Source organism: Chlamydotis macqueenii, chromosome 3, assembly GCF_036417535.1.
Source record: "Chlamydotis macqueenii isolate bChlMac1 chromosome 3, bChlMac1.mat, whole genome shotgun sequence".
NCBI classification, from domain to species: domain Eukaryota; kingdom Metazoa; phylum Chordata; class Aves; order Otidiformes; family Otididae; genus Chlamydotis; species Chlamydotis macqueenii.
Window position 1 is genome coordinate 105,196,448 of NC_141558.1, and position 9,836 is coordinate 105,206,283.

Genomic DNA, 9,836 nt, shown 5'->3' on the forward strand with positions numbered 1-9,836 from the left:
GCTTTCAGCAGGCTGTAATTACAGCGTCTATCAATTTTCTATAAAAATACAGATGTGAACAAATGGAAAACCTGAGTAGAATGGAAAACATGAGCAGAATAAGAATGTTACTTCATCCTCTAAATCGCAGTTCCTATAAAGATGGTTCTTGCAGGCTGGAAAGTAAAACTAGTTGAAACAGCAGTAAAACATCAAAATAACTGTAGACTTTTTTTATGAAATATGAGTCAGGCTTTGTACACAAACAAGATATACCATGGCTTCCATCTGCTGCCAAAACTTGCATTTTTTTTTCCTCCCCAAAATGTCTGCTTGCTTGCTGAGGAAGGAAAATTAATGGCAGCCTTAGTGAAAGAGAATTATTTTTTTGGCTTTAAACTCCTATTTGGTTTCTCACAGCGCAGCTTGTGCTACCCAGCTGGTAGCAAAGGGCTGAGCCAGGTGTCCAATACTGAACACAGCACCCCATCCCCAGTCTCCTCAAATAAAAGTTAAGAGTCACTCCCTGTGAATTACAGTTTTGCTAGGACATCCCTGTTTGGCTGCCAAAGCACACTGCCTCAGGACAACAAGCCAGCCTCCATGGAAAAAGTGGAGATGAGACTGCTGCCTTCCAGGTTAACCCACTTAATATAGGTTGGGTTTGGCAAAGAAATTCTTCCAACAGCTATTTGCATTCTTGTTATTGCAGACACTTCTTTGGATTTGTTTTCCTGAGAATCACAGTACTTGTAGCATTCTTTAGAAAACTGAGATTAGGAGATGATAAGTATTTTCTAAAATGCCACTTCTATTTGTCTACTTTTCTTCTAGACTTGCTTTCCCAGGCATAGACTCACATACGCATACATTCGTTTCTTAGCTTTTGGTTGGCTTCTTCTGTTCAAATGTTCAGAGATCATCAGCATTTGAACATAAAAAAAAAACCCAAACCACACCTAGCTTTTTTTTTAATGGAAAATTCCATAAGCTTGTCAATGCTGTTGCTCACTTTACTCTTTATGACATCTCCCATGCCTTAGAAATTACTACCAACTGGACAAAACTGGTACAGTTTCCATTTCTTTGCCCAAAGCAATGTTCCCGTTAAAAGCTTCTTGGAAAGTTTGAATTAAAATAACAACTTTATGAATTGTACAATGTCATTATACGCAACAAAGTTACATTTCTTAAAGGCTGATTACAAACACTCTGAAATGAGATCTCTTCCTGACACAGCTGATTTTAGGGCTCTTTATGGTTCAGGAACCAGGAAGGCTAATGACTGCTTGCAATGCTATCTGAAAAATATATTAGCATACCTACTGCGGCTTAAGCCTGTCAGCTTTGTCTGCGGTTGCTGCATTTACTTGTTATTTTTTTAACCCAGTTGCAAAGGAAAGACAAGTGATAAATGAAGATTATAGCACATCTGTTTGCACAGAGATTGGATAAAATATGGCAGTTTAGTTAATGCAGTAAACATCTTAAATGGCGAAAGCGATTTTTCCACAATATATTTTGCCCGAATAGCGCGTATAGACAGATGCTTCAGAATATCAGTTGGTTTTTTTTTTCCAGTTTCTGACAGTAGTAGTTATACCTCTTTCAAATAATATGCACCTAGTGAAAGAATTAGATAAAGCGGTGGGATCAAAACCAAGATAGTCCACACCCATCTACCCTCCCCTCCTAGACTGGCATAACTGACAAGGCAAAATCAGAAATATTAATACTATAATGAAGCACATCTAAAAGTTCAGTTCTGTGGAAGTGCCAGTAAGAAGTGCCTTAAGAAGAAATACAGATGGTATTATTTCACTTATTTGATATATATACTGGAGACAACTGTATATAACAGGACAGGGTTATGCCAACCATAGTTTAACAGACATTTATTTCTGATAATGTAATACTAATTTTTTAAGAAGTAAAATCACAGCTAGTTTCTAAGCCAGCTGCCTGGGCACCTCTGTGGAGCTTGCTCCCCATCATGGCCCATCTCTCCTCACGGGAGAGGCACCACCAGCCCCTCAAGGCTCCCACCCAGGGAAAGGGGACGTCCCAATTCGGGCTCCCCCAGCCCCAATACAGGACCACTTAATATTCTTGTTCAGCAACACTTGAAAAAGAAAGCTGTGTTTATCTGGTGGGTATTAGCAGCATAATTTAGGGAATTAAGTAATAATCACCTTAGAAATGTGTCCTTAGAGCAGGAGAAAAAGCAGAGACTGAAGGCTGGGGCAATTATCTCATCCTTTAGCTCCAGGGAACCAAGCACCAAATAAGCATTCATATCAAAGTCAGTAAATAATTTGGCCAATTACCTATTCCCACACCCCCCACTGAAGTTTCTTGACTGAAGATTGCAAACATTTATGTTTAACCTTCAGCTTAGTATTTAGAGTGCCACACAGGAACTGACTCTGCATTAAAAATTTGTCTGTGAGCTACTGCTTAATGTCAATACAATCTGCATTCACATATCTGTGAGTCTGGACCATGAGAAACACTGTTTTTCTGTCATCACAAATCATCTTTTATGCATATAAGCACAAGGTCTGTCATGGACTGAATTGCCCTTTCGTTTCCCAACATCTCTTGATTTGATGGGGTTAGGTAGGTAAATCTAACATAGATGTTAGTACAGCATCCTGATAAACTATTCACTTCAGAATTAGAGCAAGTAGTTTCAATATGCACTAAGGAAGTGTTTTTTGCTGGAAGTTTCCTTACTGCTGTTCTCCTTCTCCCCAAGGAAGCCCTAGAAGTGTTTTGGGAATAACTGGATGTCTCCTTGCTCCCACAACTCACAAGAGGCTGAACACAGCCACTCTGCAAGTTTGAGAAGGACCCCCTCCTTTCCCCTGGTATTTGACCAGTACTATATTATACTACACATACTTTCAGTAAGAGTCAAGGAATAAATTTGCAAACCCACTCTCTCCTTGTCATATCTTCAGCAGGCTTAAGCAGATTTAAAATTAATGTAGCTGCAAAGGTGTCAGTGAATGCCAAATTTCAAGAAAATGAGGTTGTCAGTGAGTAATTAAGGACACTCTAGGCCAGATTTTTGCCTTTGTTATTGGCAGCACAGAAGAAAATAACATAATCTCTAAATCTCTAAATTCAATCTGAGGTTTTTTTTTCTTTTTGAGTAAATCAAGTATTTCTTGATATGGCATCAGAGGGACAAACTTTTCAGAGATGCTCTTTTTACAAGGACTCTAAAGAACAGAGCTACACTTCAGCCATGGGCCCTGACTATGCACTTGTAGGCATTAAGAACTTGCCGTCTGTGGCTACTGATTTCCTATAACCCACTGACCTAAGGGCACTGGACTTCATAATGATGGATTAATTTCTGATATATTTACTACTCCACTACAAAACTTTACGTAGAAAAATTAAAACACACCCTAACACTAAGAGCTATACTGACAAGATTACTTAATCAGCACTGTAGGACACAGAGTTTAAAACCACAGTTCTCAAAGACTCCACCAATGCCAGAAAGCAGCCAGCATCTAGAAATTAAGAGTCACTACAAAGTTCCCCACCTGCTTTGAATTCCACCTTTGGACCTGGACAAGAGTTTTTCCCAATACCAATGAATAGGCAGAAATCTCATATTTGGACTTGCAGTGGCCAACAAGAAAGCCAGCTCGTCTCATTTGTAGGCCAGACTCCATAAGCACTTCAAGAGCTTTGCCATCACATCTGAGTCTTTACAAAAACACCTTCCTTCCTGGCTCAGGCACATCTAACTCCAGACAGCCAACAGAAGCCAAAGGCAACATCAACTTTTTGTTTGGTTTCTCAAGCAATGCAGGTACTGAAGCTCTCTGAAAGGTGACAGCTGAAGTTTCACTTCATTTTCCGTCCAGAGGAGTTAAGCCCACATAGATTTCACGCATGCATTTTATAGTCATGGTGTATTTTTTTCAGCAGGACTTTATATTACAGTATCAACATATTTGTTTAAGAAGAAAAGAAAAAAAAAAAAAAAGAAAGAAGAAACTAAACAACTTAATACTAATCCTACTTCCAGTGTGCTTTAATCTCCCAGCTTTTTACACAACTTATCCTGTCTTTAGTAGAAACACTGTACCGTGCCTGTCGATGTTTATACCTGTTAATGATCCCTTCCATTCACTGGGAGTGCATGCGCACCGGTAACTCCCAGTTTCAGGGAGAAAACCGATAGTTGTGGTTTAGCCCCAATCAGCAGCTAAAATACCATGCAATCGCTCATTCACTCCCCCCTCTCACCACCTCCCACTCTCAATGTGATGGAGAGGAGAATCAGGAAAGAAAGAAAGGCAGAATTCATGGGCTGGAATAAAAACAGTTTAACAGAACAGCAGAGGAAGAGAAAACAGAGATGGAAAACAAAAACAATAACAGAAAATACTTAAGCAGGTAATTTCCAAAACAATAGCTCCCAGTGGATCCTGATGCCCACCTCCTCCCCAGGTAGCAAAAACCTGCCCCTTAGCACCATCCCCACTTTATATACTGAGCATGAGGTCAGATGGTATGGAAAGCTCTTTGGCTAGTGGTAAGCTATCCCAGCTGTGTGCCCCAGCCATAGGTGCCACCACTGCAGCTCCTCTCCCAGCTCTGGTGAAAATTAACTATGTCCGGGCCAGAACCAGGATACTAGTGCTACCTAAAAGCTTAAATTCTGTTAAGGAATTATTCTCAGAGGCTTTATATTTCCAGTTTTTCCTCTTATGCTGCAAATACTAAAGGGTAGAAGTATGACAGTAATTATGACCTCTGGCCATCTGAGATATTTTTAGTCTTATCACAATGACCTACTGAGTCCAGGGTTAGCAATATATGTCAAAATATTTACAGGATATTTCATAGGTCAGCACTTAATCACTCTGCAACCAACTAGGTGGAGGATTAACCAGGTAATTTAAATAAATGAATGACAAAAGTTTAAGACAGAATTGATTTAATTTAGCACAATTTTCTACTATTTATACAGCCCATTTTATCAAACTCCCTTATTACATTAAAAAAAAAAAAATATAAATAGAAAGTACATTTAAATGACCAAACAATCCTCACTGTAAACATCAACAACTGCCAGGGATGCTCCCCTAACAGAAACAACTGCTGGGAAGAAAGAGATCAGCTTGTTTCATTTAGAAAACAAGACCTAAAAAAATCCTTATATCAGCTGTGCAGACTGAAGAGTCCAGGCGTTCCACAGAAACAAATTAATTCTGTTTCAGCCAGGAGTCTACTACTATCCACAAAACAGTCACTTCTTATCTGCATTTATTTAATGGTTCTGAACATTAGAAGTTAATGCTCGTTAGTTTGTATGTCTCACGTATACAACCTCAATCAGGTGCTTGGGTTGCCGTCCATGCTGGCTTTTGTAACTGTGGCCTACCAAGGGGACACTAAGATGATTATGGGACTGGAGCATCTCTCCTGTGAGGAAAGGTTGAGACAGCTGGGGCTGGTTGCACTGGAGAAGAGGTGGCCTAAGGGGCATCTTGTCAGTGTAGATAAAGTACCTGAAGGGAGGATGGAAAGAAGATGGAGCCAGGCTCCTTTCAGTGGTGCTCAGTGACAGCACAAGAGGCAATAGGCACGAAATGAAACACAGGAGGTTCCCTCTGAACATCAGGAAACATTTTTTTTTCACTGTGGGAGTGGCCAAGCACTGGCAGAGGTTGCACACAGAGGTTGTGGGGTCTCTATCCTTGAAGATATTTAAAAGCTGTCTGCCCACAGTCCTGGCTCTGGGTGGTTCTGCTTCAGCGGGGGATGTTGGACAAGATGACATCCAGAGGTCCAACCTCAACCACTGTGAGTCTGTGGAAGCATCTTAAGATTAAAGGGCTTCTTGTTTAGACTATGAGAAGGCTTTTTGCTACAAATAAACAAGTTAAAAATTAATGAAATATGAAATCACATTGTTCAATGAAGTGCTTCCTAGAAACAGAGGCAGCCCTTTCTCCAGTTATTGGAATCATTGCACCAGCTTTATACGGCATATCTTTCACTCTACCTATCTGCCTTCATAATGCAGGAAACACAGCAGCTTTTCAGCCCTTGCCTTCCTTGCTCTTTACTCATGGAAGGACTTTGCCTTCTTCTTCACCAGAGAGGAAGCTCCTGAACATCAATATATGGTGGAAAGGTGGCATAATCCAAGAGTGCTGATTGCCCAAGTTACAAAATTACTGGTATAATTGTCATATACCCATTCATATTTGGTATAGAGCACTAAATCAGATTTATTTTTACCTTTGTACTTGAGAGCTGCACTGCTAACCAACTGGAGGCATGCTATATCACACATCCGCAACTTCACCACTAATGACAGCGAGGCGCACTCTTCCAGCTGCCTGTCCCTCAACCATTTAGGTGCAATAATGGCACAGGTGTAAGTGAACCCAGTCACTCCTCTGGAAATGAGTCAGGAGTATGTAAGAGAAAGATAATATAAAAAAAAGCTATAATGCTTTCAGATTTTGAGAAAATATAAACGGGATAATAAAATTATAAAAACGGAATAAACACCCCAATTCCTACTGCAAACTATACATTAGCAATTTTGGGTCCCAGTATTAAACTGATTGACATAAGCTGTGCTAATATGGAATGAAAGAAAGATTATTTCTCAGTCTAGCACCCACCTCAGGCACTTTAGCTTCCAGAAAGCGAAATTATTTTCATGTGAACCCTTCTACAAGGGAGGGAGGCAAGCAAAGGCTAGGCGTGAGGCAACCAAGACAGCCTTCTGCTGCCTTCAAGTCCAAAGCAGTACCAGGGCAAAAGCCTGGGAAAGCCAGCTGTACAATACCCAGCTACACAAAACTTACTCATTTCAGGGTCTTCTTTTCACCTGGGCCCCACAGCCTCAAAAAACTACCAGGCTGAAAAAGTTCCTTCGCAAATCTCCCCCAGGGACCCTGCCAGAACTTGACATCCCAACTCCAACTCATCACCAAGATGCAGCTTGAAATACCTTTCATTGAAACAGCAAGGGGAATATAACAGCAACGTGCACACAGAGCTGGTATTTTTCAAAAGTGTTACAAATTCAAGGATTCCATTTTAAGTGACAAGCACCTCTACAGCTCCTCCTGCTTTCCCCCTGGCCGCCCAACAGCAAGCCAAGTCTTTGAAGTCTACTCAGAAAAAAAAAAATTGTGAGAAAAGGTTCATCAGATTGCACTTCTGCTTTGCTCTTGAGAAATGCAGTATCAGCTTAGCCTCACAGGTTGCCAGGTACGCCGGCTGTGAGCTGCAGATCTCATTTAAATAGAGAAAGATTCCAAATTTGTAAAAGAGTCAACAGAAAAGGCAACTTCCCATTCACTTTGGCACAAACTGGGAGGCTTTACTGGAGTATCGGGACTGCAAATATCCATGTTTAATACGGAAAGGCACCAAAAATTGGAACATTTATTTTAAACAGAACTAACTCTTTGACTGTCAGGGGAGGTTTAAGAGGGATCAGGCCTGATTGCTACAGCACTGTAAGTTAGATTCAGAGGCAGTCTTCTGGCTTACGTGCCACCTGAAGTTCACAGCTATGAGTACTCCCAGGTGGCTTCAGTTTAAGAACATCAAACTCAAAAGAGGGGGGCTATTCTTACCAGCCTCTTATTTCAAGCTAGAGAGCTTTTTTTCTTTTGAGAAAAAAAATGCAATATTCCTAAACCACATGATTTGTTATTAAATCCCAACTCCTACCTATAAATCCAACATGATTTGATCTTAGTGCAGTCTATTTATTTTGTCTCTATTACTGGTAAAGCCTGAAGGGAATTAGTTTTTTTTCCCAGCAGCAGTAGATAATCTCTGGAGGCCCTAACGGTATATCATCTACTTCTGTAACTTCATCCTACAAGAGGCCAGGCAGCTACCAAAACCAGAGCCTCTCAGCCCTCTTGTATGTTAGTGAAACCTTACAAATCATTAGTGCTGGCATCTGAAGCTACGAAGTACCCCAAACTGTAGTGACAAACAACACGAATTTACTGCAGTTGGAGCAGATTATTTTCAGCTTTGACTCTAGTGTTTCAGATAAGGGACATATCAGCAGATGTCGCTTCCTCACCTTCTCTCTCCTGAAGATAAAGGGGAGGATCGCTGCCGCACATACACAACTAACCTTCCAGCCATGGTGCCAAGCAATACACTCTTACCCTTCCAGCCAGGTGTCCCCCGAGCCTCTTCAGCAGCCACGGTGGTGGGTTTTCCCTCTCGACCCCCTTCCCCTCCCAGCTCAGGTGGCTCCCCTCTGCCTTCCTCAGCCCCTCAGGTCCCAAGGCTGTCACCCTCCCCACCCCAAGGCAAGACACTGGCCCATCTTACCACCGCCCTGTCAGCCCCATCCCCATGGAGAGCTGCTCACAGACAAATCAGAGCACACCTCAGAGCAAAGAAAGAGCAAAATGAGCCAGCGAGAGGCTGATGGCTGCTGCATCAGGCATGGCTGAGAGGTGGCTGAGCCCTTGCGACTCGTCTCAGGCCCACAGCCCCCGCTCTGGGGCAGCTCCACACAGGGCTTGTAGGAGCCATAGCAGATCTTGTCTGCTCACGGTACTGGCCTCATCTTTGCTCTTCCCTACCAAATTTTTCTCTCCTGTGTGTTGCTGGCACATCTTCGCTGTTTTCTGGGGAAAGTTAGAAGCAAACCGCGAAGAACAAAGCGCAGCAGAGGCTGTGAATGGCAGGACCTTAAAAAGAGACTTGCTGCTGCCGGATCCACAGTGCCAGTGCTACCAGGGATGCCAGTAGTCCCCGGCAGCTGAGCAACAGTCTATTAGTCAGTTAGTCACATTCTGGTTAGATGATCTCGGAGGTCCCAGCATCCCTGCTCCTTGCTCTCACAGTGCCTGCTGTGCCCGGACAGGCGTACTACTTCTCTGCAAGGCTCTGGGAGGGAAGTGGGAGGCGGGTCACCTCTTGTATTCCCTTAACTCAGCAGTCCAAAAATGCCAGAGAGCAGTAATTAGTCACACTGCTGGCAGAAGTCAGCTGGGTTATAATACTTAATGCCTTGCATTTTTAATTTTGAGGTTTTTTCTACCATTATGAGTATAGGCAAGAGTCCCACGGTACTTTTAAAAATTATTTTGAAGTCTGCAAGCCTTGTGCACCCCATTCCTTATGGCTTTGCCCTTCTGGGAGGTATCAGAAAAATGACACATAACCAAACTAAAGTAACAGGTGAAGCAGTAGCTGCATGTTACCTGGAGTCCTCAAGTGCTCCTGTTTTATTGCTGACATTGCCTCCACCAGGAAGCCAGATGTAGCATTCTCTGATGCAACCCAAATGCCAGCTAGACATCCCAGGATTTTCCTATGGTTTCATGATACACATGTGAATAAATGGTTTGAGCAAAGTCCTTGTTTTTACTGTCTGGCTAGTGCTGGCTCTACTTAATAACAGTGATTGAAGTCCCGGGACCACTGGTAATGCTCTGAATAAGAGTTGTGCTTGCTCAGTGAGCATCAGAGCTAAGCTAGGATCCTGCTTGGAGAAGCTATGTCTTCATTTGGCTCCCTGCTGATAAGATGTGTAACATGTACTCCGCTTACTCAAGATGCTTGCTGACCCCTGCCAATAAGCTGTTGTAAACAGGATAAGAGTATTGCTGTTTCTGCAGTGAAACGACTAACACAGTGGTAGCATTTGGAACGAATATTTGTCTGCAATGGCTACAGAGAGAGGACTCCTGTTACTCCTGGTTTTTGGTTAACGGATACTGCAGTTGGGTAGCAGAGTGTTTTCAGCGCTTCTTTGGAAACTGTTTTGCCATTCCCTAGGAACCCTTGGCCATGAAACTGTACGAATATTTATGAGGTATCAG